Genomic DNA, 25,952 nt, shown 5'->3' with positions numbered 1-25,952 from the left:
TAGAGTATCTTTTTGATGAGATTTTCTAATTGACTTTTACTAAAGTATAAAAGAGCTATATATATTTTATAATAGTGAATTCACCTTCCTAAAATTTTCTTAGTAGTTCATATAGGCTTTAATAGAATCTTAAATATTCTTGGTAGTCATATTAGCTGTAAACAAGATTACATATTAGATTTTCAATATTAGATTAGATTTTCAATATCTTATACATTATTAGATTTCAATATCTTATACATAATTAACTTTTGTTTTATGCAGTTTTTTGGAACATAGTCAGTTTTATTTATTTATCTATTTATTTATTTGTTTATTTTGGTACTGAGGATTGAACTCAGGGGCACTCGACCACTAATCCACATACATCTCTCTTTTGTATTTTATTTAGAAACAGACTTTCACTGCACTGTTTAGTACCTTGCTTTTGCTGAAGCTGGCTTTGAACTTGCAATGTTCCTTCCTCAGCCTCCAGAGAGGCAAGGATTACAGGTGTGTGCCATCACTCAGGGTCATAGCCTTAATTTTAATAGAACATTCCAAATTCACACTATTAAGCATGGATTTTCTTATACAATCTGGAAAGTTAATAACATTCATTGTTATCCTTATTTTATATGAATCTCTCACCAGGAATGGCTTTCAATTTTATTAAAATCAAGCTCTATATTGATTCTATATCATGTAACACCAGCGAGCCATTAAGATGATGGAGATTTCTTAATGACTGACTACTGTGTCTAGATTATGTCAGTTAAGTTAAGCTGTGTGTAATAATTAAGATGATGAGGATTCCTTATTGGTTGACTGCTGTATCTAGTTTGTTAATTAAGTTAAGCTGTGTGTAATTAGTTGGGTATATATACTTCTCTGTCCCATAATAAAGTGGCTCCCTGCCGCGACCCCTCGCCAGCAAGGAGGACACGACACAGGATTCTTCTTTCAGCAGTTTATTCAGGCCTTTAATTATGTGTCTCTGGAAGCTTCTCTCTACTACTACTACTACTACTACTACTACTACTGCTACTGCTACTACTCCTACTGCTACTACTACACCCAAGCGCCCCAGCCTTGATAAAGTACATCAAGCCCCAATGCACAACTGCCACGTGGACCTTTCTCATAGGGTGTTTACAGCAACGTGCCAACTCTCCCAAAACAAGGAGTTGCTTATCACAGGCCACGGCGCCATCTTGTAATGGCGGCCACAGTTCACAGAAATGGCTCACCACAGTTCCCCCTTTTTGTTTTACTAAGACAATACAGGCGAGAGTAGAGGTCCTATCCCACTGTGCAGAAGTGGCTGCATAGTATGGCTCAGCCCTAGGGGGGCCCTTCCCTGGATCTGACTCCATATCAGCCGACGCCTTTTTTCGTGGGACAGGGCGTGGACGTCCAACCCGCATGCAATAGGACATGCTCTCCTTGAGGTCCACTGTAGGATCACTCAAGTGCAGTGCCTTGCCTTGCATCCTGTATCGTGACGATGGTGAACATAAGGGGGTAGCTGGGACTACCTCTGTAGGACAACCACAAATAAGATGGTGACACCCTGAGAGAAAGGCACGGGCTTTAAAGCCATAGTTAAAGACCAGTGTGGAAACCCTTCTGCGTGCAATGGCAGCAAGACCTGCAGAGTGCAAGGGCTTTCCAGCACTAGAAGAAAGACAAAAGAAGGACATGTCGAACCCAGTGCAATGTTAGAATAACTTGGGGTGCAATGACCATGTCAAAGGCACTAGTGTGGAAACCCATCTGCGTGCAATGGCAGCAAGGCCTGCAGAGTGCAAGGGCTTTCCAACACTAGAAGAAAGACAAAAGAAGGACATGTCGAACCCAGTGCAATGTTAGAATAACTTGGGGTGCAACGACCATGTCAAAGATTTACTGCTTAAGCTGCGCAAGCCAGACCTGAGGCGAGTTGCCATTTTCTAAAGCAGCAAGAGCTTGGACGAGCATTGCCTTGTCCTGAGCATTGTGGGCCTTGAGACGACAGGGAAGCCACAAACAAAGAATCACACCAAAGCAACATACTGCCCCCAAATGCTTACTCCCACCCACTCTTTAAAAAAGGAAAAAGCAGAAGATATCCAATTAGTGAATTGACCCAAAGTCACGGGATCAACACGGGTGTTATTCAAGACAGCTATCTGAGTCAGTTGAGACTGGATCATGTCTTCCACCGCCATGGACCAATTCTCAGCCAAATAGTCACCGATGATGCGGGAAGCATTCCTGGAATCATTAAATCTGACAGAGGTTATACACAAATGCGCACGTTGGTCAATGCAACCCAAAAGTACCAGGTCAGACAAGTCTTCTCTCTGAGCTTGAAGTATATCTATTCTTTGTTTAGCAGCTAAAATCCCTGACAAAATATGTTGGTTAATTTTATTTTGAGATTCGAGTATGGTGGAAGTTTGTTGAATAACATTATTAATAGTGGCAGCAGTTTGCACCTGGCTGGCCATGGCTACTCCAGCCGTAACTGCTGCAGCAGCAGCAAGGCCTGCATTAGTTAATGGCCCACCTATCTCTCTACAGACTTTCATCCAAGCCTCTATGCCTTTGTTTTTATAAGGAGTAATAGCTGCCTTACATTCTTTAGTACACTGTTCAAAGACCAATTGTTTAATCAAGGGCATGGCTCTATCGAGATCGCCAAAAATTTTTCCTGCAGCATCCACCATCCTAGCAACAAAGTCTGAGATCTGTATTGACTGTTCTCCAAACTTGAGAATGAAAAGTCCTCCCGGAGCCTTGGACTCCTCCCACGTACGGGGGGCAGAGCAATGGGTGGATCTATGGGTGGAACATCAGGTATGGAGCCCTCCTCTAGGTTCTCAACTTCCTCCCCAGAACTGGATTTATTACCCTTCTCACAGCAGGCTTTTACATCTGTTGTTTCCCATTTTTTCTTTTTTATCTTACTATTATGTAATTGTTGTAATAACTTGTCCAATTCCTCAGAACTGTCCGAGCTACTTGTGTCCTTGGGAGTTTTTAACTCAGTCAAGTCCGGATAGAGCCTTCTCCTCTGTTTAACTTCAGACTCCCTTGTCTGTTCACCACTCTTACTCCTAATACTTTCTGCTACCTCGCTATGTGACCCCTCCGATTTTTCTTCATGCAATTGCTCAAGAACGGCCTGACCCTCGCTCACAGCTTTCTGGCATTTACCATCCATTATGCACCCCCTCACTAATTTCCAAAGCAGAATGGTACCGCCCTTTAAAGTTCCTTGTTTGTAAGCGAAATCCAGATCTTTCCCTAATTTGTCCCAACTGGGAATCGTGAGACTCCCTGAAAAAGCAAACCAAGGAGCTACAGAGTCAGTCTCTTCTAAAAACCTCTGTAATGTGCTCCGCTTCACTTTAAGTCCCTTGGAACGCAGTAACCCGTCCAAGGCCAGCAAAATTGGGCTTGAGGAAGTAGCACCCATACTGTTCCAAGCAGTATTAAGAAAGTGAAAATACAAAACCCTGCTCTCTCCTTATTTACAGAGGAGCGTCTTATATATTATTTTTTCGCCACTCTCTCTTTATCTACAGAGGAGCGTCTTATTTTATTATTTTTTCCCCCACTCTCTCTTTAATTACCGAGGAGCGCCCCGCTTTCATTTGCGGATTCCCATTTTACCTGGGAACTTACCGGTGCACCACCCTGACTGCTGAAAGTTCTGGATCCTGGGTCCGAGGAGGTGTTCCCCGTCCGGGCCACCAACTGCCGCGACCCCTCGCCAGCAATGAGGACACGACACAGGATTCTTCTTTCAGCAGTTTATTCAGGCCTTTAATTATGTGTCTCTGGAAGCTTCTCTGTACTACTACTACTACTACTACTACTACTACTACTACTACTGCTACTACTCCTACTGCTACTACTACACCCAAGCGCCCCAGCCTTGATAAAGCACATCAAGCCCCAATGCACAACTGCCACGTGGACCTTTCTCATAGGGTGTTTACAGCAATGTGCCAACTCTCCCAAAACAAGGAGTTGCTTATCACAGGCCACAGCGCTTATCAGCGCCATCTTGTAATGGCGGCCACAGTTCACAGAAATGGCTCACCACAGCTCCCGCTGTATCAAACTTCACAAGTTGCTTGTCACCCCCCCACCCCCTTCCCACCCCCGGTTATTTTGCTCAGCCAGACTGCAGCAAATACTTAGGCCGTATTTTGTTTATCCATTCAGCAACTCTATGTCTTCTGATTAGAGAATTGAATTAATTTATATTTCAAGCAATTGATAAGTAAAAACAATATTGCTGTTTTGTTAATTGTTCTCTGATTGTATTACAGGTCCTTTCTTTCTTTCTACTGTAGTTTTTTATTTTTGGTTACCATAGGCTTATGTAAAACATTTTATAGTTATAACAAGGCATCTTAAAACTAATAGCACTTCAATTTTGATTGCATAAAATAACTACACTTTTTATTCCAGCCCACTATTTTTTGATGTCACAGTTTACATCATTATATATTTCTCTTAATAAAGTAATGCAGCTATTTTTATTTATTACAGTTTTGCCTTTCAACTTTTATTAAAGATATAAATGATTTATACTATCAGTATAGCATTAAAATTTCTGTGTTTAACTTTTTCTAACTTTTACCAGTGAGTTATATACTCTTTTATGTTTTCATATGTTTTGTGCTAATAATTAACATGCTTTTCTTTCAGGATGAAGAACTGCATTTTGCATTTTATTTATTTTATTTTATTTATTTTTTCAGTGCTGGAAATTTAACCAAAAGCATTTTGTATGGATAGATTTGAGAGTGATAAGCTCTCTCAGCTTCTATTGTTCCTGAAAAATCTTTCTCTTTCCATTTCTGAGCAACACCTGTGCCAAGTATAGTATTCTTAGTTGCAGGTTTTATTTTCCCCCCTTCAGCACTTTGAGTATATTATATGTTTAAAAAGTTTATGTTAAAATGTTTATGATTGATTTCTTGCACTACACCCAAATAGAACCAACCAAATCAGAATGGATTCAATATTGTTAAATACCTCATAATGAAACTGGTCTTTGAAATGGGAATATTTTCTCTTTTGATTCTGTTCCATAAATATTATAAGCATTCATTCCTTTTTATGCTTTTTTGTACTCTGATAATATTTTTTCAAACAATCTTCACATTTACAGGTTCTTCTGCTTGAAAAATATTCTATTAGTGTTTTCTCTTATATTTTTCATATTGTTCATTATATTTTTCATCTTTAGAATTACTTTTAGATTTCATAGTAATTTCAATCTCCATTAAATTTTTCACTTCTTAGTTGTTTTCCTGATTTCATTACATTGTTTCTCTATATTTATGAATTTCATATGAATTTCATCGAGCTTAAAACAATTATTTGAATACTTTGTTAAGTAGTTCATATATTTCCATTTGAAGGGGTCGATGTAGATACTGAGAGATTATGTTCCTTTTTTTTGGTGCTATAATTCCTTGTTTTTATGTCTTTTATTGTTTCACACTGATATCAATTTGGTGAAGCATTTACCTCTCTTTTTATTGTACAAAGACTTTTCCCCTATTGCAGTAGGGAAGGGGCACTTGCTCAATGAATTGTAATTGTTTTGTCCCTAGTAAAGGTACCAGTATTTTGGTTTCCGGTGCAGCTCCATAAGCTGAGTTGTTGAGTAACAACAAACATTATAAAGCTATTCACTGAATAATGCTATGAATATCTACAGTAGTAGTGATTATTACTGGGCTCTTCAGTGGTGATGCCCACTAAGATCCTTTTAATCCATTTTTCTCTTACCAGAGATGTTGTGATTGAGGGGATTCCTCTTGAAACTGGGTCTGGCAAATGGATTTTTGGCAGTGGCATTGGTGTCTAATGAATGGTGCTTGTGAAGCAGGCACAGAGCTGAATTTTGAGCCTGGGAATGAATGGAAGGTCTACATCTCTGGGATTCAGGGCTGTGGAGGTAACTCTTGCCTGGGGTGTTGGCATCATTTCTGCTGTATTCATCATAGGAAGGAGGATACCAATGCTTATGAAACAGCCTGTGTACGCGAGAGTAGGATCATAGGTAAGCACAGAGTTAGAGTGACTCTGAAGTTGGGCTGAACAGGAGCCCAGAGAATGGACAGACACAGTAAAGGTTTGGCTCAGAGTCTGAAATACAATTACAAACTTGTTTCGTATGGTGATGGCTTTTGGGTCCAAGACATAGGAAAGCCCAAGGCAGTTACAGAGCTGGTGTTTAAAACTTGGACACTCTAATTAGTGCCAAAGATGTGAGTTCAGGACACATGACAGATTGTGAGAGATAGTTGCTCCTTCTTTCAAGTGACTGAAGAGCAGTTACTTCTTAAAGGGCAGGGGTGTACAGCTATGTTTCCTTCTCTGGGATTCCCTTATGAGTCAGGAGTCAGAAGATACTTGTGTCTCCTGTAGAGAAAGTCAGTTAGGATTATTTTGGTTTCTATCACATAGTTGAGAATGATACTGATAGCTTCTGCCTTCCTTCTTTCTTAGTTCATGCAAAACTCCTGACATTTCAAGTAGCAATCTCTAGCAATCTTTTCTAAATGAATATCCTGATGCCCTCTCTTTTCTTTCCTTTAATTAATTTATCTTTACTTTTTTGCTACATATTTTCTTTCTTTTTTTTTTTTTAAAGAGAGAGTGACAGAGGAGAGAGAGAGAGAGAGTTTTTTTTTAATATTTATTTTTTAGTTCTCGGCGGACACAACATCTTTGTTGGTATGTGGTGCTGAGGATCGAACCCGGGTCGCACGCATGGCAGGCAAGCGCGCTACCGCTTGAGCCACATCCCCAGCCCCTTGCTACATATTTTCAATGGCTCTTGAGACCTCTAGATTATTTTGATTTGTGAATAGTTCTCTGCAATTTTTGTGTGTGGGAGAATGAAAAGTAATATATCTGTCTCTGGCTTCTTAGTGATACCATCAATATTTTGTTATATTTATATTAATAAATATAATACTAATATGTTACTTTTACTGTGTACTGGCAATGTGATATGGATATGTTAGCTGAGGACTTGGAATTCTCTTACTACACTCCCATTTTTCCATTATAAGCACATTATAATCTGTCAATAGATGATCAATATTTATATTGCTGTGAGACTATATGGAGTATTCACTATTGTAAAATAGTCTGCAATAATCACATTTTTAAAAGATTTTCCTTTCCTTAAATTTTTTAGAATATCACTATTTCCTTCTATATATTCCAATATGACTTGAAAAGGATCACACACATCAATCTTTGTCCATCTCTTCCTCCTTCCTTCCTTTCTTTTCCTCTTCTCCTTTCTTTCTTCTCTCCGTCTTTCTTTTTGTTTCTTGGAACATTTTTTCCTTCAAGTTCTAGTTGGATGTTTTGACCCTCAGGACTAAAAAAAAATATATATTTTTTTATTTGTTTAATTAATAAAAATACATGTGCTGATAGTTTCCTAAGAAAAAATCAGTATGGAAGATAAATTCTTTTAATTTGACTGTCTCTATATTACTTTTGTTCTTCTCTAACAGCTGATTTAATAACTTGAAAATAATTTTCCTCCACATTTCAAAAGCTTCATCTCACTGATCCCTGGCTGCCAAATAAAATTTCTGTTGAAAATCTTGCTCTGTCTGAATAGTACGTGCTCTGTGTCTCTCAGGATTTCTGACTTTTAGTAAGGATTTAGAATTATCTTGTTTTTATAAATTATTAAAATATATCTATGGTAAGAAAACTGAGCCCTTTTTAAATCTTTGCTGGTAGTTTTTAACCCTCATTCTGTCTCCTTCTTCTTATGTGTCACACATAAGTAAGCCAACAAGAAAGCCTGAGTGCTTCTTTCTTGGGTGCCTTGAGGAGATTTAGAATACACAAGTTCCACTCAAGCATGTGATACTCAACCTACTTTGTGACAGTAAAGAACCAGACCAGTCTTCCTTCTGTTTTCTCAAGTCATGTCAGACCTGTTTGAGAGTTCTTCCCTGCTCTCTGCAGAGATTGTGTAAGTGATGAAGTTTTTCAAGCCATCTTGGTGTATATATGGCAATATTCATACCAAATCTTGGTCATTTTCCTTTCCCACTTTTGCAGGGTGAGAATGACTTTTACTATTATCTTCTGTTCTATTCTCATGGTACTTATAGATTCATATAAAAATTCTACCATCATTTCCTTTAGTACCCCAACTCTAATTATTAAATCATGCTTCATTACCATATTTCCTTTTCCCCTATATCAATGTTTTATTGCTTATTCTTTCATAGTCCCTCTGATGTTAAGTCACTTTTGTACTGACACTTTATTCAGATTTGTTTGTTTATTAACATAATTTAAAAATTGATTTCTTTCTGCTTCAGTCTCAGCTGAGAGTCCAAAAGATAGGAACAAAATAATATGTGTGATATCTTTTCTTTCATTGCTAGAACAATTTTATATGATTTCACTGGGGGTAGCTACAAAACTGGATTTTTCATATAAAAGGTCATAAAAGGCATGAGTCCAAAAGGTGGTCTGATATAATTTTAGAGAGGACCCCATTCAAAGTGGGCATCATGCATCAGTCTTGAAATATACATGGAGGGAGGCTTGCAGAGTGGTGTGGGGTGCAGAGCTGAGGGGGGCAGGCAGCTAACTGGCAGGTGGAATGGCTTTTTCCTTATTTTCTGTAGTTTAGTTGTTCTCAATGGGAGGGTCTCTTGGAACTCTTGGGAATCTATAAAAGCACAATATGATAAAGCATTCAGTATTTGAACACTGGCCAGAGCACACCAGCATCAAAATATGACCGTGGTAGCAAGTAAAGTTCTCTCTATCCTTTATGTCTCTTCCTGCTGCCCAGTTTTATTAGCTTCTAGCATTTTTTTTTTATTTTTTATTTTTTGCAGTTTTTTAAAAAGACTTCCTCCCTTCTACAGAGTTCATGTTCAATCCATAGAAAACATACCGCTGGAGAACATGCACTAAGGTAGTAGCTTAATATGACAGTGGTATCCTTCTGTGAACTCTACTGTTAAGCAGGTGATCCTGTCCAAGCCTTTCATTCTCACTCACATCCAACAAAATCCAGCCTGTTTGCCCTGTCAGGTTCCTTAGGACACATAGCAAGCTGTTAGAATAATTTCCTAACACCTCTTCACTTGGCATGAGATATGGGGTTAGGGAAAATAGTCCTTCCCCATAATGCAGAGAAAAAAATACTTAAGTGTCGCGACCCCTCGCCAGCAAGGGAAACATGACATAGGATTCTTCTTTCAGCAGTTTATTCAGGACCCTTGAAGCATGATAAGAAAACAGGAAAAAGCTCTAGCGGTTGGTCTGCCCTGGCTTAAGTACCCAGCCCCGCCAATGAACTAGCACCACGTGGAAAAGTCTAATAGGTACAGCGCAGTGGAAGCAGGCCAGAGCCCAGCCCCTCAGCCTTACAAGGAGTTGTTTACCTCTAACAACTCTAACTGCTAAAGAAGCAGAAGCAGGAAACCAGCGCCATTTTCAGGGTGCGGTCGCCAGCTCCCAACACTTAAGCATTTTATATAATTTCTCAAAATAATCCCCTCCTTGGTGCTGAGGAAACTTATAGTTATATGGCACATTTTTAAGTGATCCACAGACCTCTTTTCTTACCTTGACAATTTTATTCTTTTATTACGAGAGTTAGAGTTATGAATGATGACAGCAGTTGTTTATAATACATTGTTTGCAATTTGTGCATAATGCTGATCTGTGTCATTCAGAGACGTCAGGGTGGCTGCTTAGTATAATATTGTCGATTTTGGGAACTTTAAATGAAACCAAATCAGAAACTGCCATTTTATCATTGTATTACATTTGTTTATTTCTGATTTATTTATCACATATATGAGTTCAAGTAAGTTAAAAATAGATCAAAAAAAGGGGAAAAAGAGTAGGAATATAAAAAACTTAAGCTCTGAATGAGGCTAATACTAAAATGTATTCCATAAAAGCCTATATGGTCTCTCTGGATAAGCCAAACATGGCTCTGAGCCATATCATAATTAAAATCATAGAAGTATTAAATTTGTTTAATACTCTGTCTTAACTAAGCTTTATAAAGGCAGGTTGTTGTTCATACTTTTTTGTGTGTGTTTCTGCTTTCCAATTTTGTTTTTTTCCACTGAAATAACTCTAGAATAGAGGTTTTGTGTAGTGTATGACATATGCTAAAAAACTATTGAATGAAAAAATAGGTAAATAAGTTTGCTTTTAAGACTTCTGTTTTTGTTTTTACGGTGGCAGCACAAATTCCTGATTGGGTAGATGTATTACAAATATGTTCTCCCAATCTGTTCTTTATCTTTCGACACTATTTACAGAAATTTTTTGTCAGATTGAATTTTTTTTATTAAATTGAGGTAAAATTCATACAAAATAAAATTCAGCAATTTTCAATGCACAATTTGATAGGTTTGGATATGTGTACATTATTGTTCAGCCAACATCCCAGTTGAGATGATGAATATTTTAATCAATTCCTCCCAAAGTGCTCTTTTCTCATTATTTTAATGATAGGTTGTGTTAACATTAGAGCATTTCATAAGGAATTTCTTGTATTCCAAACAGAGTCTTTCTTGTCGTCATTGTGTAGCAGTAGTACAATTCCCCCTTGTCAATAAGGATCAATCACACCTGAGAACAGAGTAACCCTCTTCTTTGCCTGTTGATTCAAAGGTATAAGGAGGCTAATGTCCAGGTGGAAGTCCTAATTTCCAGTTCAGTGGAATTATTGTAGATTTTCCTGATGAAGCATTTCTTCTTTTGAAAGTAACACCACAAGACTAGTAAAGCCTAAGGTGATAGGAATAAGAAAGCATAATTTTGCTAGTGAATCACAAGAGATAATAGTGATGTGGTGGATAGTAGATAGCAGTGGCCATATCTACTCTTAAATCCTGGACCCACAAATCTTAGCTACATTGAATGCAGAGTTAAAGTATATACATATTCCCTGCCCCATAAGGTATCTCCACCTATCTTGAATTGTAATTGAGTCTTCAAAAGGGCGTTTTATTATTCTGGTAAGCCAGCTACTTCAGGATGAAAGGAGATATGGTAAGATCAATGCATTCAATGAGCATGAACATTTGAATGCTACATGGAATACCATAATGGAGAATGGGGTAGTCTTTAAGTCCACAGATGGTCAGTCATTTTGGCCAAAGCATTGCATGCATGGAAAGCAAAGCTATATCCCAAGAATAAAGCAATATTCGTTCCATAATGAAAGCTGTCCAATATAATCAACCTGTCACAAGGCAGTTGGCTGATTCCCCAGGGAATGGTGCCACAGGGAGGACTCAATAGTGAACCTGATGCTGGTAGATTAAGCAGTCAGTAGTGCATACAGTCAAAATGGCCTTGTCAAGTTTAAGCTCATGTTGTTTAACCCATGGATACATCTATTTCTAACAATAGGACACATTTGTTCATAAATTTATTTAAGAATGGCCAGAGAGACTAGAAAAGTGGTTGACTGGCATTTGAAGAACTGGTCATATATTCATTTGATTCCAAAAATCCTCCATTCCCATGTGTACTCTTGGATGGTCTTTCAGATTGTAAAAGCTTTCCTATTATTTTGCTATTTAGAAACCTCTTTTTCAATGCCTCTTCCCTTGCAGCCAATTTGTCAATCAGAGTCCATCCAAGTACCTTGCCATCTAGCAAAACCATTTGACCACAGCTCATGAATCACTATAGAATTTTATGTCTGGCTATTTCTCCTTCTAGGCAATAGGAACAACCAGGTGCATTGCTCAAAGTTCAAACCATGACAAAAACTACCCTCACGTTGGTCCTTTAGGCATGGACACAAAACAGTGTGTGCTGCAACCATCTGCTTTAAGTTCATGTCTAATATCCACCTTTTACACAGAACAACCTGTTAAGCAAGCCTTAAGGTTTTTGTTTTTTTTCGTTTTGAGTACTGTGGATTGAACCAAGGGATGTTCTACCACTGAGCTACATCCCAGATCTTATTTATTTATTTATTTATTTATTTTTATATATTTTTTATTTTGAGCCAGGACCTTGCTAAGTTTCTTAGAGTCTCACTAAATTGTTAAGGCTGGCCTAGAACTTATGGTCTTCTTGCTTCAGCCTCCCAAGTTGCTGGGATTATAGATGTGCACAAATGCAGGATATTTTACTTTTCCCCCCACTTTACTGGTTATAGGAAACTTCCCATGAAGAATTTTCTCTTTGAGGTACAATATTATTAATATAAATGGAAAATTTCTTATCCTAGAGAAAACTTTTCTTTCTTTTTCTCTCCCCACCCTTAGACTTAACCATATAATAGGTTTACAATTTCAAGTACATTGCTAGTTAAATTAATCATATCACAAATGAAAAACTAGGCTTAGTGCTAAATTTAACTAGCACAGATTTTCTCAACAGAAGCACAATTAATATACTCTCATGAGTTTCTTAAAATTTGGTCTTAAACTAGAGCAGTATACATTTCAAATAGAAAATGTTAATTCAGGTAAATATGAAAAGATAATTTTTTGTTATTCAAGGATATCCTGTGATTTGTAGGATGTTTATTATCACCACTGGTCTTAACTCATTAGATGGCTGTAATATTTCCCAGTTGTAAAAATTAAAAATGTATGCAGGCATTGTCACATATTTCCAGTAGACAGAATTATCCCAAACTATATATTACCTTATTATTATTCATGATATTGAATATAAGATACTCACCTCTTAATGACTTAATGACTAATTGAAAAGTTAAAAACCCAAAGCAAAAACCTAGGTATCACATCCTCTCTTTGCTTTATAAAATATAGAATTCCTCATTCCCTCCACATTTAGATATTCAAATCAATTTTCCAGATGTGACACCAATACACAACCTATAATCATGATCTTGAAATCGTGAACAAACTGGAATCTGATCAAATGAGCCATGATTTTTAGTACTTACCATGTTATCATTAATTAATTAAAGGTTGCTATCTTTTTTACTCCAAAATTTAGAGGAAATAATGATAATATAAATCATATAGCACATTAAGATTACTTGTTGTTTATTTCTGTCCATGGTTTAAAAATTTCTTGGTGGAAACAAACAAAAATCTTTCTCATTTTTGTTGCTTGATTCAAATTTGCCCTTCTTGCAATCAATATTAAATATTCAACAAACACTCCTGAATAAATCCATCATGAATTTAGAGCATAAATAATTTTAAAGTACTTTCTATTCTTATTTTCCCACTAGATAAGTAAAAGCACAATACAAATTGCTGTGATGACATTGACAGTAATTTAGTCACTGTCATAGCTAATTCTACATTTCAGTAGGACTCAGTGAAATATTCTTAGCATTCAGAGTAACTGAGTTAAACTTTTGGCTAACTAAAAGGTGTGCTGCATTATTGCCCATCTCCATGCTAATTTTAAAGGGTCAGTTTGTGATAGTGGAGTGGTTTTCCTAATTTGCAAGTTATATGTTTTTGTAATAAAAACTAGAAGTCATTCTTGCACTGTAGTGAGCATAACTTTAATCTGGAGAGTGACACAGAAATATTATTTGATAACTTGTCAGATATAAATAAAAAATAAGAAAATTTATAAAGTATGAATTGCATGTCCAAGATTGTTTCCAGTACCCTTTCTCCATTTCCTCATTGTTCTGTAAATTATTCTATTGAGCAATTTTATGGTATTATTTCTTCTCCAGTCCCTCCATTGCATATCTCTTGCCTGGATGTTTTATTCTTCCTTCATTAGCAATATGCATTAGATTTCAAATGTATGCTTCATCTTTTAGTTCAGATTTTATTAATGCCTCAAGCAAATATTAGAAGAAAATATAAGTAGAGATATGAGCTCCCCGAGTCACATTCTGAAATATCTAAGGTCCCACAAGGAAAAATTTAAAAATTGGGGGGGATGAAAAAATTGAACTATAACTAGTTGACATTCTAGAAGAATGCAGCAGTGTCATTTACATTAGGTTGACATAAATAATAAATCTTAACACATGTTATTTCCTTTTGAATAGAAAATACTAACTAATGTATGGACTAATTTTGAATGTTTACTGGTACAAAATAAAATATGAATGAAATTATTGTAATATGGTAGAAAGATACTTGGCTAGGCACCTTAAAATATTTCATGGGCTAACCTCATTCCGATTTTTCTTTTATTAAATTTTTTTTATTAAACTTTATTTTATGTATTTTATTATTTTATGCCGTGTTGAGGGTCGAACCCAGGGCCTTGCACGTGCTAGGCGAGCATTCTAAGCCTGAGCCACATCCCAGCCCCACTAATTCTGATTTTTCTTAAGATCAGTTTTATCATATGTGAACAATAGTAAATAATATTAGAATAAATATTCACTCAGTGTTAAAGAATAGGAAATTGAGAAAAGCAACTATTCTATTAAATACTTTGTTTTAAATTTTATCCTAATCTCCAGATTGGGGCTTTGCAGTATGCACACTGCTCAACTTCTGTCTAAAATTCTTATCTAGGTGAAGAATAGAAAAATGATGAAAAGTGGAAATACTTTCCGGCTCTTTGACAAATTAGAATTTGGGGAGATTTTAATTGTGTATGTTACAATGTGCAAATGGAACTTCATATAATAATGGGAAGTAAATTTTAGTGCCTATTAAGAAAAAAAAAATGCTGACTGCTGATTGCCTTGGGGGAGTGTCCGCTGTGGGGGATGGGACTGTACCACTTCCTTCCCTGTCTAAACTCCCATACTCAGCCCGGGGGTCAGTGCGGGCTTGGCTGGTGGGATTCCACCTGATCGCAGCCGAGCCTCTCCCTGCTTGCTGATTAATCGCTTCCCTGGGGCGCCACACCTTCTGTAGCTGCAGGGCAGGCCGCACGAATCAGTGGGCCTGGATCTCTGGGGTCCCACAGTTGGCAATTGGGATCCCAGGCACTCTGTCCTTTGGATTTTTCCTGCTTGCCCCTCCCCCAGCTCTAGCTAGACAGGTTTCCTTTTGGCTGCAGATGGGTAGGGGGGTTGACGAATGGGGGGAGAGAAAGGAAGAGGGAAGGGAAAACATATGGAAATGGTAGGAGACCTTCAGTGATACACAAAATTATAAGAGGTCATGAGGGGCAAGGGGGTGGGGGGAAAAAAAGGGGAGAGAATTGAACAACAGCAGAGGAGGTAGAGAGGGAAGATGGGAGGGGAGGGGAGGGGAGGGGGGATAGTAGGGGATAGGAAAGGTAGCAGAATACAACAGTCACTAATATGCCATTATGTAAAAATGTGAGTATGTAACAGAAGTGAGTCTGTATTATGTATTTGGGGAGTTCAAAACCCAATTGAGTCGAATGTATGAAAGATGATATGTCTTGAGCTCTGTAATGTTTTGAACAATCAATAAAAAAAAAAAAAAAGAAAAAAAAAAGCATAGTAGTAAGCAAAAGAGTTCAGTTTAAATGACTTACCATAAAGAATTACAGTGTGGAAAAACTGTTTCTTTATATAAAGACAGTGATAATTCTTTGTCAGATATAAGAATAAAATTTGTAAATTATAGAACATTACTATTTTCTGGTAAAATGACTATATGCTGTGTGTAGTTATAAAAATAGGAAATATTATGTGTATATATGTATATGCATATAAATATACTTTTGTATATCACTACAACCACATGCACATAATAAGCATTACATATTATCATTATATGTACCTAGTATAGATGATACTTAGTAAATGCTATATTTCATATAAATAAAGAAGTATATGTTTTAAAATATCTTTAGAGGAGTAAAACAGAATCTTCAAAAAATATCAAATTTTATTACGTTTTCCATCTTATTTTAGAGTACATGATGTGAAGATCCAAAAGGAAAAAATGATAACTGAAGGTCAAATAACTTGGGCCTGAGTGAGAACTGCCAAGTTTACAAATTCTCAGAACCTTTGGGGGCTACTCATCTCCATGTGCCAGTTAAAATGTGACTGGTTATTTATAGATAATCTCTAAATTTGAATAGACTTTAAGTTGGTTTTCAATTGGCAGGAGATTTCTCAATTAAGCTTCTTGATTTAATTTTGGATATATAAATGCTTGCTGTGAATTTGGACACATTCTTGGCTTCAGACAAATCCACAAACCCAATGAAACCAAGGCTTTAATCAAGAGAATAGAAGGAAACTTTGAAATGCTAAACAATGAAATGGAACTGAAGGAATTTCACTCATTTCTCTTTTTCTTTTCTCTTTACTATATAACTTTGAACTGATTTGAAATCCCCTGGAGTGCTACTTCAGCTGAAGAGTTCAGTAGGATATAAACTCCCCAACTTCACAGAAATGTGAAAAGGTAGTATTTTTTTCACTTTCAGAACTGTCCTGATCTACATCTTTTAGAGCTTATGCAGCTTTTGTCTATCCAGGAAATTTTTATTTATATGCATGGCTTTAATTTCATACACTAAAATAAACGGATGAAAACAGAAACAAGAGAGGGCCCACTAATAAGGCAGGCAGAGGAATTTTACAAGGATGATTAAATGGTATGTCTTCTATTCATTAGTATAAGTATCACTATTGTGATTTAAATGCAGGATTTTAGGATCACTATCTCTAACTTACCATATCATTTTAGACCTTTCCTATGTGAATTTTATTATGCCAAAATAAAAAAGAAATAGGCAAATAGAGTATGGAAAAGAAAAATCAATAACTTGACCTTTGTTTACAAGGGTTTTTTTGTTTGATCAACATTGTAAGAAAAAGATTCTTTTAGTATAATACTAGAACAATTCATCAATGATTAAGGGGTCAAGTGAGATATCTATTTTGAAAGATACAGAAGAATCCTATAAATTGCTTATGGAAGTCACTTTAGGCTTGCTTAATTCAGAGATTTGATAGATTTTTTAAAATTTTAAGATTACATTGGGCATTTTAGAGAACTACATTTCAATACCAAAGAAGGGAAATACTTCAGTTTGCATCATAGTGCTTAGATTCTGCAGAGGATACCATAAAATAAGAAAAAGAAAAGCACACAAAGGAACAACTTCAAAAGAACAAGCCAGGGCAGTGATTCATACATATTTAACACTCCATGTGTTTGAGTGTTTGTTGAAGCCTTTATTCCCTTATGATGCATTTTTATTAAGTGAGGCAGAGAGAGAAAGAAAAGCGGAATTCATAGAATTGCATGGAAGAATAAAAATGAGCTCACCATCACTGCAACTAACATGTCATTTTCGTGGGAAATGCTAATCAGCTTAACTCTCTTTGATTCTTTACCTTGTTCCCACCTGGGCTGTTCCTCCCATTCCCTGGACATTCCCATTAAACATGATCCTGGTCCTAGCTTAACATTACTTCTGCTTCTCCAGAATGTCACAGACGCCTGCTGAATGAAGGCCCTTTTAGAATGTCCTGTCTCTGCCTCACAGCCTCTTTAGTTTCCTCCACTAAGTCATTATTACTACTTTTTGTTTAAGGAAAGTGATTCCTCCTCCTTTCTTTCAAAACATAATTTATCCTCTTCACTATTTACCTACTCCATATTCTATATCTTCTTCTCTTCAATTTTTTTTCTTTGAATAAATAAGCTTCCTAAGGCTTCAAGTTACTGTCTTATTTCTCTCTTTCCCCCACCATCAAAGCAAATTTTAAAAATACACAATCATTATTTGTTCCCCCACTTGTCACTCATTTGTTATTCCTTTAAATTTTATATATGCTCACTCATCTCATATATTTTTATTAAGCCAAATCTTCATTTTGTTTGGGGAAAAAAATTGTTCATCTCTGTTTCTTGTTTGCAAGTAGCAGGTAACAGTTATGCTCAAATTAAGCAGAGAAGTAATTTCTTGGAAGAACACCAGGTCACACAAAGAATTGATGAGAAGACTAATAACATAATTCAAAAGTTAAGCAGGAAAAACTCTTAGAACTCAATAATAAAAAGCTTAATTTTTTAAAATTGTCAAATAATGTGAAAAGACATTTCTCTAAGGAATATATACAAATGGCCAATAAGCACAAATAAGAGTCTCCATATGATTGTCATCAGAAAGGTAAGCAAAACTACAAAAAAATCTCTTCAATACTCATTGGGATGGCTATAATAAAAAAGACGTTATAAAATGTGCTGGTAAGAATGTGGAGAAAATGGAATGTTCATACATCACTGCTGAGAATGTAAAATGATGTAGCTATTTGGAAAACAGCCTTAGAGTTCCTAAGTGTCCTTTGATGGATGAATAAAGAAAAAAGTGTTGAAAATATGCAATGGAATACTAGTCAGTCCGACAAAAGAAGAAAATATTGTCATTTGTGTCAGCATGGACAAATCTGGAGGACATTATACCAAACAAAATAAAACAAGTGTAGAAATGCATATACTGCAGGATCTTACTTAAAAGTAAAATCTAAGAGTCAAACTTGGAAGCAGAAAGTAGAATAGTGGTTTCCAGGCTGGGAACTGATGAGAGAGAGAGATAGGCATGTTAAAGGCCACAGAACTTTAATTTTTACAACACAAGTAAATTATGGAGATCTATTGTACAGCATAATGTTAATAATCAACAATAATGTAAACTTGAAAATTGCTGAGATTATATCTTAGATGTTATCACCACAAAAAAATAAGTGTGCGAGTTGATGGATATGTTAATTAACTGGGTTTAATCATTTTAAATATATTATACTATAAACATATTGTACATCATAAATATTTTTGTCAATTATACTTTTATGAATCTAGAGGGAAGTACAATCTATTAAGCCAAACAATAAAAAAAAAAGCTCAACCTGTAGTTACCGTGTATACCCAACAATTCCACTCCTACATAGCCAAGAGCAAGGGAAATGTGAACACATCAAAATATACATATGAGTGTTCATAAATTATAGCATTATTTATAATAACCAAAAGGTTAAAACAACCCAAATATCCAATAACAATTGAAAGAATATTGTCATATAATATTCAGCAATAAAAAGAAGCAATATATTAATATATGCTCCTACATGGATGAACCTTGAAAACACCATGCTAAGTGAAATAAGCTACTTCCAAAGAATCAAGCAGCACCTTATTTTGTTTGTATGAGTGTCCAGAATAGGCAAATCGGTAGATACAGAAAGAAAATTACCAGTTGCTTGTAGGGATGTCAGAGTTGACTGCTAATAGACACAAAGTTACTATCTGGGTGATGAAACTGCTTTAAAATTAAATTATGGTGACAGTGGCCACCTGTAAATATATTAAAAAATTACTGAATTATGTAGTTTAAATGAATACAATTTATATTGAACGAATGATGTCTCAATATGATTTTTCTTTTCTTAATTTCATTCAGGAACAAAGGAAAAATTTTCAAGATTATCCATAAGACCAGTGAGTTTTCCATGGTGCCAATGATCAAGCCACACTTGGGTGCACGCTATCTCTTCCACCAGTGAGCAAAGACACTGGGTATTGGTAGGGGCATGAGACTTTAGCTCTCCTAGCTTCTTTGTGATGTCTCCTTCAGACTACTTCCCTAAGCAGGAACATTTGTTTGTTTAAATTTAAAAGAAGTCTCTGAGGTGTAGAGTCAAGGAGTATGCGAGAACCAGTATTTGAATTTTTGTGTAGAATTTTTGTGTAAAACAAAAATGTCCTTTCCTTTTATACAGAGGGAATTTAGATACTGGGCAGCCACCAAATGACAAATGCTACTCACATTCTCTTAAAAAAATCTTTGGACTCTCTAAATTAACCTTAATCTGAACACTGGAATACTTAAGACTGCACTCTTTCAACCAATATGATTGGTTGAATTTTCTCTTGATTTCTATAAAGGAGACACTCTTCTCTCAGACCTGGAAAATAATGTTAATTTTCTATATTTTTTTTACTTTGCATTTTGCCCCATAATCAACATTGTAACATTGTTTTAACCTCTCTAAATAAACCCTGCCAAATTTAAATATAATTATTATTACTGCTATTTTGCTGTTGGTCAGCTTTTCATTGCTGTGACCAAAATATCCAACAAGAACAACTTGGGGGAGAAAATTTTTACTTTGGTTCATGGTTTCAAAGATTTAATTCATGTTCAGTCAAATCCATTGTTTTAGGTCCAAGGTGAGACAGATCATCATGAAAGAAGGGTGTGTTAAAGGAACACTGCTCCATTCCATGGCAGTCAGAAAGCAGAGAGTGGGAAGAGAGAAAGGGACTAAAGGAAGAAGAACCTTTCCAGGCATGCCTCCAGTGATACACCTCCTCCTGTCCTGCCCCATGTGCCTGCAGATACCATCCAGTCCATTCAAACTAGGATGGACTGATCAGGTTACAGCTCTCATGTATCACCTCTGAACATTAACATGGGAGCTCTGGGAGAACAATTTATATCCAAACCGTAACATACTTCTAACTAGTTTGACCCTGACAATTTGGCACTTAACTTATTATTCCATCAGGAATGTTCTATGAAGAACAATCCTCTCACAAGCCACTGCCAGATCAATCTTCTCAAAGAAAAGCCCAGGTCAAGTTATTGTTCTGTTCAAAACTTTCAGTGGTAAAACATGAACTATACCATGACATGTGTTGAAAGCCCTTAAAATTTTACTGAATCTATCTTTCCAGAATAATTTCCTAATTTCTCAGTCAGATAAAAGATATGTTGACAAAATGTATTTTCCTCTTCACCAATGTGAATTATACAATTCAGTTGCTTTTAATAATTTTGGAAAACAATAGGGATTAAAAAAATAGCATCATTCCTATAATGCTGAAAATATTACTAGTTCTTTTTACTAGAAAAGCGATAAAACGAGCTTAAATATGGATGCATTGGTGAAATTCTATTGAGAATCTGGTAAAAATTACTCCTTCAATTTTGTAAGTTATCTTCCCAATCTTGTAAAGAGGCATAAAATTATTCAATATGCTGTAATTTTTAGGAATAGTTGTTCTGAGATACAAGTTATAGGAAAAATCAGCCGTAATAAATCAGATTTAGGCAATTTTTCCTAGAAATATCTTCTTCACTATTAACCACTACCACAAAATAAATGTAATTTCTCTCTTATTTATTTATGTACTTGAAGGTCACTAAACTTCACATACCAAAAGTGTACAGTTTTATCACTTTTAACATATGCATGCACACCTGAGAAACTATCACCACAGTTAGAATACAAAACATTTCCATTTCTCTACTCTTCTCTTGCCCCTTCATAATTAGTGCCTCTTGTACTCCCATATCTTATCTGCTTTCTGTCACTATAAATTAGTTTGTTTCTATGATCTGAATGTTCATGTTCACCTACAATTATATGTTTAAATCCTAAGCCCCAAGGTGATAGTATTAGGAGGTAGAGTATTTGGGGAGATCATTAGAACCTGAGGGCAGAGACCTGATTAGTGGAATTGGTGCCAAGAAAGCTCTTTGGCCCCTTCACTATGTGAAGACACAGCAAAGCCTCTGTCTTCCATATGTATATATCTGTCTATCTCTATCTATCTATCTATCTATCTATCTATCTATCTATCTATCTATCTATCAGAGGTCACTATACTCCTGTTCTGCCAGTACCTTGATCTTGGACTTCCCAGACTTCAGAATTGAGAGAAATAAATTTCTACTGTTTATAAACCAGTCTGATCATGGAGTTCTGTTAAAGCAGTCTGAATGGGCTGAAATATTTATTCTCTGGAATTTTATACAAATATATTTATAAAACATGTACTCCCCTGACTTCTGTTTTATCTTGCTTTTGGCCTGTTCGTTTGATATATATATATATATATATATATATATATATATATATATATATATATATATATATATATTTTTTTTTTTTTTAGCCTGGCTTCTTTCACTTACCATAATGGTTTGAACTTTTTCCACATTTATATGTTAACTGCTGTTTTGTTCAATAACTATATCACTACATGTTTATTTGTTCATATATTGTTGGACATTGGATTATTTATAGTTTTTATTTAAAATAGAGCTGTGATGAACATTTGTAAGAAGTCTGTGTGGCATTTGACAATCCTATAAACTATGTGATAGGATCCCACTGGCTCTTCAATTTCCTGTTTGTTTAATTGTTTGTTTTTATTTTTCACATTCTTCTGGGTATGAAATGGTATCTCAATGTGATTTGGATTCATGTCCCTAAAGACATGATGATGAAGACTACATTATCTCCACAAGCCATTTATATACTCTTGTAAGTATTAAACTCTTTTGCCTATTTTTAAAAATTTGTACTGTATCTTTTTATTATTTAATTTTAAGTGTTCTTTCAATTTATTTCTAATTTATGTTTTGTGAATATTTTCCTTTATTTTGTATTTTGCCATTTCATTTTCTTACTGGTATCTTTAGATGAATAACTTTTAAATTTTGGTGAAGTAAAAATTATGTATATTATTAAGTTTATATTTATTGCTGTTGCTTTCTGTCTAACCATCTAAAGTTTGCAAAATTTTTCTTTGATAATTTTCTCTAGCAAATGAAAGCTTTAGGTATTATATTTTTATATAAGATATATTATTATATGATTCATTTTGTGTAAATTCTTGTGTATAATATATGATATAATTACTATTTATTTATTTTTTCATTTGGAACCCAATTGATATATTTATTGAATTGTCTAGGGTTCAATGTTCTATTGATCTATGTGTCACTTTTCTCATTTTCCACACAGTCTTGATTGCTCTTACAGTATATGCTGTGAAATCAGGCACAGTAAGACCTTCTACATTGTTCTTTATAAAATTTTTTTAATGATTTTACATTTTTTGGTGCCCTTATGCAATTTATTTTTATCTGTGTATTTTTTGGTAAATTATTTTATTTTTTAATATTTTTTATTTATATATGACAGTGGAATGCATTACAATTCTTATTCCACATATAGAGCACACTTATTGTTGTTTGTCTTCATAATAACTGCCAATCTGACAACTGAGATGAAATCTTAGAGTAGTTTTGATTTGCATTTCTCTAATTGCTAATGATGATGAACATGTTTTCATATATTTGTTGATTGATTGTATATCATCTTCTGAGAAGTGTCTGTTCAGTTCCTTGGCCCATTTATTGATTGGGTTATTTTTTATTATTATTATTATTATGTTGGTGCTTAGCTTTTTGAGTTCTTTATATACCCTAGAGATTAGTGCTCTAAAAGAGAATAAAATCATGGCATTTGCAGGTAAATGAATGGAGTTAGAGAAGATAATGCTAAGTGAAGTTAGCCAATACCAAAAAAACAAATGCTGAATGTTTTCTCTGATATTAGGAGGCTGATTCATGGTGGGTTGGGGATCATAGGAGGAACAGACTAACTCTAGATAGGGCCGGGTAGGAGGGGAAGGGAGTGGGTATGATTTTACATTTCTAGGCAAATTTAAGATCAAATTGTAGACTTTAAAAAAATGCTCTAAAGTATATTGTATCCCCCTTTATTTTATTGTCATAAAATTATGTACCTTATTGTTAACTCTCTTATAATGTGATGGGAATTCATATTTGGAAGATGAGCAAATGTTTGGTGATTCAATATTTAGATGATGGTCAATCTAAGTATGTTACTGCACCAGAAAAGATCTTGTGTTACCTGACACAGAGCACTGGATTCAGTGCTTACTGACTATTATAATGATGTAGCATTTATACATTTAGGAAATAGGGAGACCAGCCATGCTTTAACATCATTGAAATACTTGCTGAGTGTGATGGGTGTGTTGGCCTGTGACCTGGAATTATTATTGCATATTTTTTGGAGACTCCCTATATTCTGGCCTTAATTTAATTTCCCTCTTGTATGCTTCATTTTTTTCAATACCTGGCTTTTTAATTTTTTTCTTTTTTCTTTTACTTATTTAGCATCATTCTAAGTCTTGTCTACTCCTAATCCTTTTTAGTGTGAATGATTCCTTACAATGATATTCGGCATTGAGCCATGGAATCTACTGTATGTGTACTCCATCAGAATAATATCAGTAGGTTTATCTATATTTTATAGAGATTTTCTGATACAGTTGTAATGTATATCAAACAGAAGTTCACACTGATGCATTTTTAGGTGAGAATTTTTTCAAAAATAGGTTCATATTTTAATTATTTACTGGAGTATTTTTTGCTTCCCCAAGAAGCAAGCTCACCATGAAATAATGTACATATTCAAATTCATTAATTAATGCATGTTTAACTCTCCTAATTCTTAGGAAATTTTTATCTTAATCTTACCATTTCATATTGTACATAAATTTCTTCCAGATTTTTATGGGTGTATTTTGACAGTCTTAGATTTTGTGATCAATAAGGATGGCATATGTATTCACAAAAGAGAACAAAAAAAGTAGCAGTGACTTTTTTAATGCTTTAAAAAAACAAATGAAATTAAATATGCTTTCAAATTTTACATAATTTTTTATACAAGTAAATTACATTAGTGTATAAAAGAGTACAAGAACTTTTTAGAGGACATATGGCTTTTTCTACATGTTCATATATATGTCCAGCCCAGTGCCTTCCAATTTTATATTGGTTATATATTATTTATGTTTTATGTCTTTATCCAAAGTTTTGGTTACAATCTGTGAAATTTCAGGAAAAAATTTCAAAGAAACTTATACCATTTTTTTTGCTTCGATATATATATTTTCATTGTTTAATGTATAACCAGTGGGACAATAGGCCTAGAATAAAAAATAGAAAACATTTCCTGGAGGTAGAGTACAAATAAAGCCTGTTGTGAGAATTATTAGAAATACAGAAAATAGGTATCTTCTACTAAAAACATTATTGTTTTTATACTTTTAGGTTATTAAGCTACATAGCTCACAGGAATAATCTAATAATATAAGTTCTTGGGTAACTTGACACTTTATCTATTGCATGTACCAAATTATTATCTACTTTTATCATCTGTTTCACATTTTTTTACTTAATGATATTATATTCTTTAGTGTGAAACAAGTTTTAAATACCAGACATTTTATAAGACATATTTTAACATGAAAAACATCATTGGTTTTTCTTACTAATACATTTTCAGTAAATAATGTATGACTTCATTGACATGGCAAGAAAATATATGAGGACATATCAATTATATGCGTTCAGTTTTATGCTTACTATGGAATGGGGAAACAGGATCTACAGTTTTCTTAGTGTGGTTTTTATCAGCTCAGAGAAGTGATAATGAGTTCATGTATGGATGTAATTTGAAGTTAACATAAAAGGAAAGATATTATAGTAATTTGATATAAGTAGAGCTATTTACTTTGGTGTTTTTGTAAAGTTGACATAATATTTTCACATTCTTCTTGGATATAATATGGTAATTCTCTCTCTCTCTCCCTCTCTCGCTCTCTCTCTCTCCACACACACACATGCACACAAACTCGCATATACACTGCATAATAATTAAATCAGGGTAATAGTATTTCTGCTTCCAAAAACATTTGTCACTTTTAAGTTTTAAGAAATTTCAGACTCATTTTTGTTTTAGCAACCATTACCTTTCCCTAATTATATCTTTTTTCTGACTTTGAAAACTTAGCAGGTACTAACCAGTATAGAAGTGAGCTACCAAAGAAATTTTGTTATTTTTTAAGAGATTCATTTTTCTTTTTATATATCAGTGTAAAATCATGATCTGTAATTATAACACATAAACTCAGTATTATTATAAGTCACAATCTAGGAAGAAAGGAAAATACTAATAATATCTCTTGAAACTTTTGCAAAAGAAAATTTGTGAAACTCTTATTTCTAGCCAAGATAGAATAAGAGGACCAGAGTAATACACACTTTCCTAAAAAAACTAAAACACTTGAAAAAAATACATAGAGCTTTATGTTAAAATTTACCAATTTGGGTATTTAAAATATATACAAGTTTTATTTGGTCAATTATCTGTCAATAAAACTGTTATCATTTGGAAGTAATATGTCTCCCCA

The 25,952-nt window shown here is 34.8% G+C and overlaps 1 long non-coding RNA gene across 2 annotated transcripts in view; it reads left to right on the top strand.

Moving 5' to 3' along the window:
* Positions 1 to 21,827: 21,827 nt before the first annotated feature.
* Positions 21,828 to 25,952, top strand: part of LOC144364861 (uncharacterized) — a 29,503-nt gene continuing 25,378 nt past the window's right edge. For both annotated transcript variants that reach the window (XR_013422961.1, XR_013422962.1), the window contains exon 1: positions 21,828 to 22,204. This is a non-coding gene — a long non-coding RNA (uncharacterized LOC144364861). The remainder of the gene's footprint in view (positions 22,205 to 25,952) is intronic.

This window comes from Ictidomys tridecemlineatus, chromosome 1 (assembly GCF_052094955.1).
Source record: "Ictidomys tridecemlineatus isolate mIctTri1 chromosome 1, mIctTri1.hap1, whole genome shotgun sequence".
Lineage (NCBI taxonomy): Eukaryota > Metazoa > Chordata > Mammalia > Rodentia > Sciuridae > Ictidomys > Ictidomys tridecemlineatus.
Note: the sequence above shows the minus strand (reverse complement) of the source record. Positions and strands in the feature narration are given on the sequence as shown.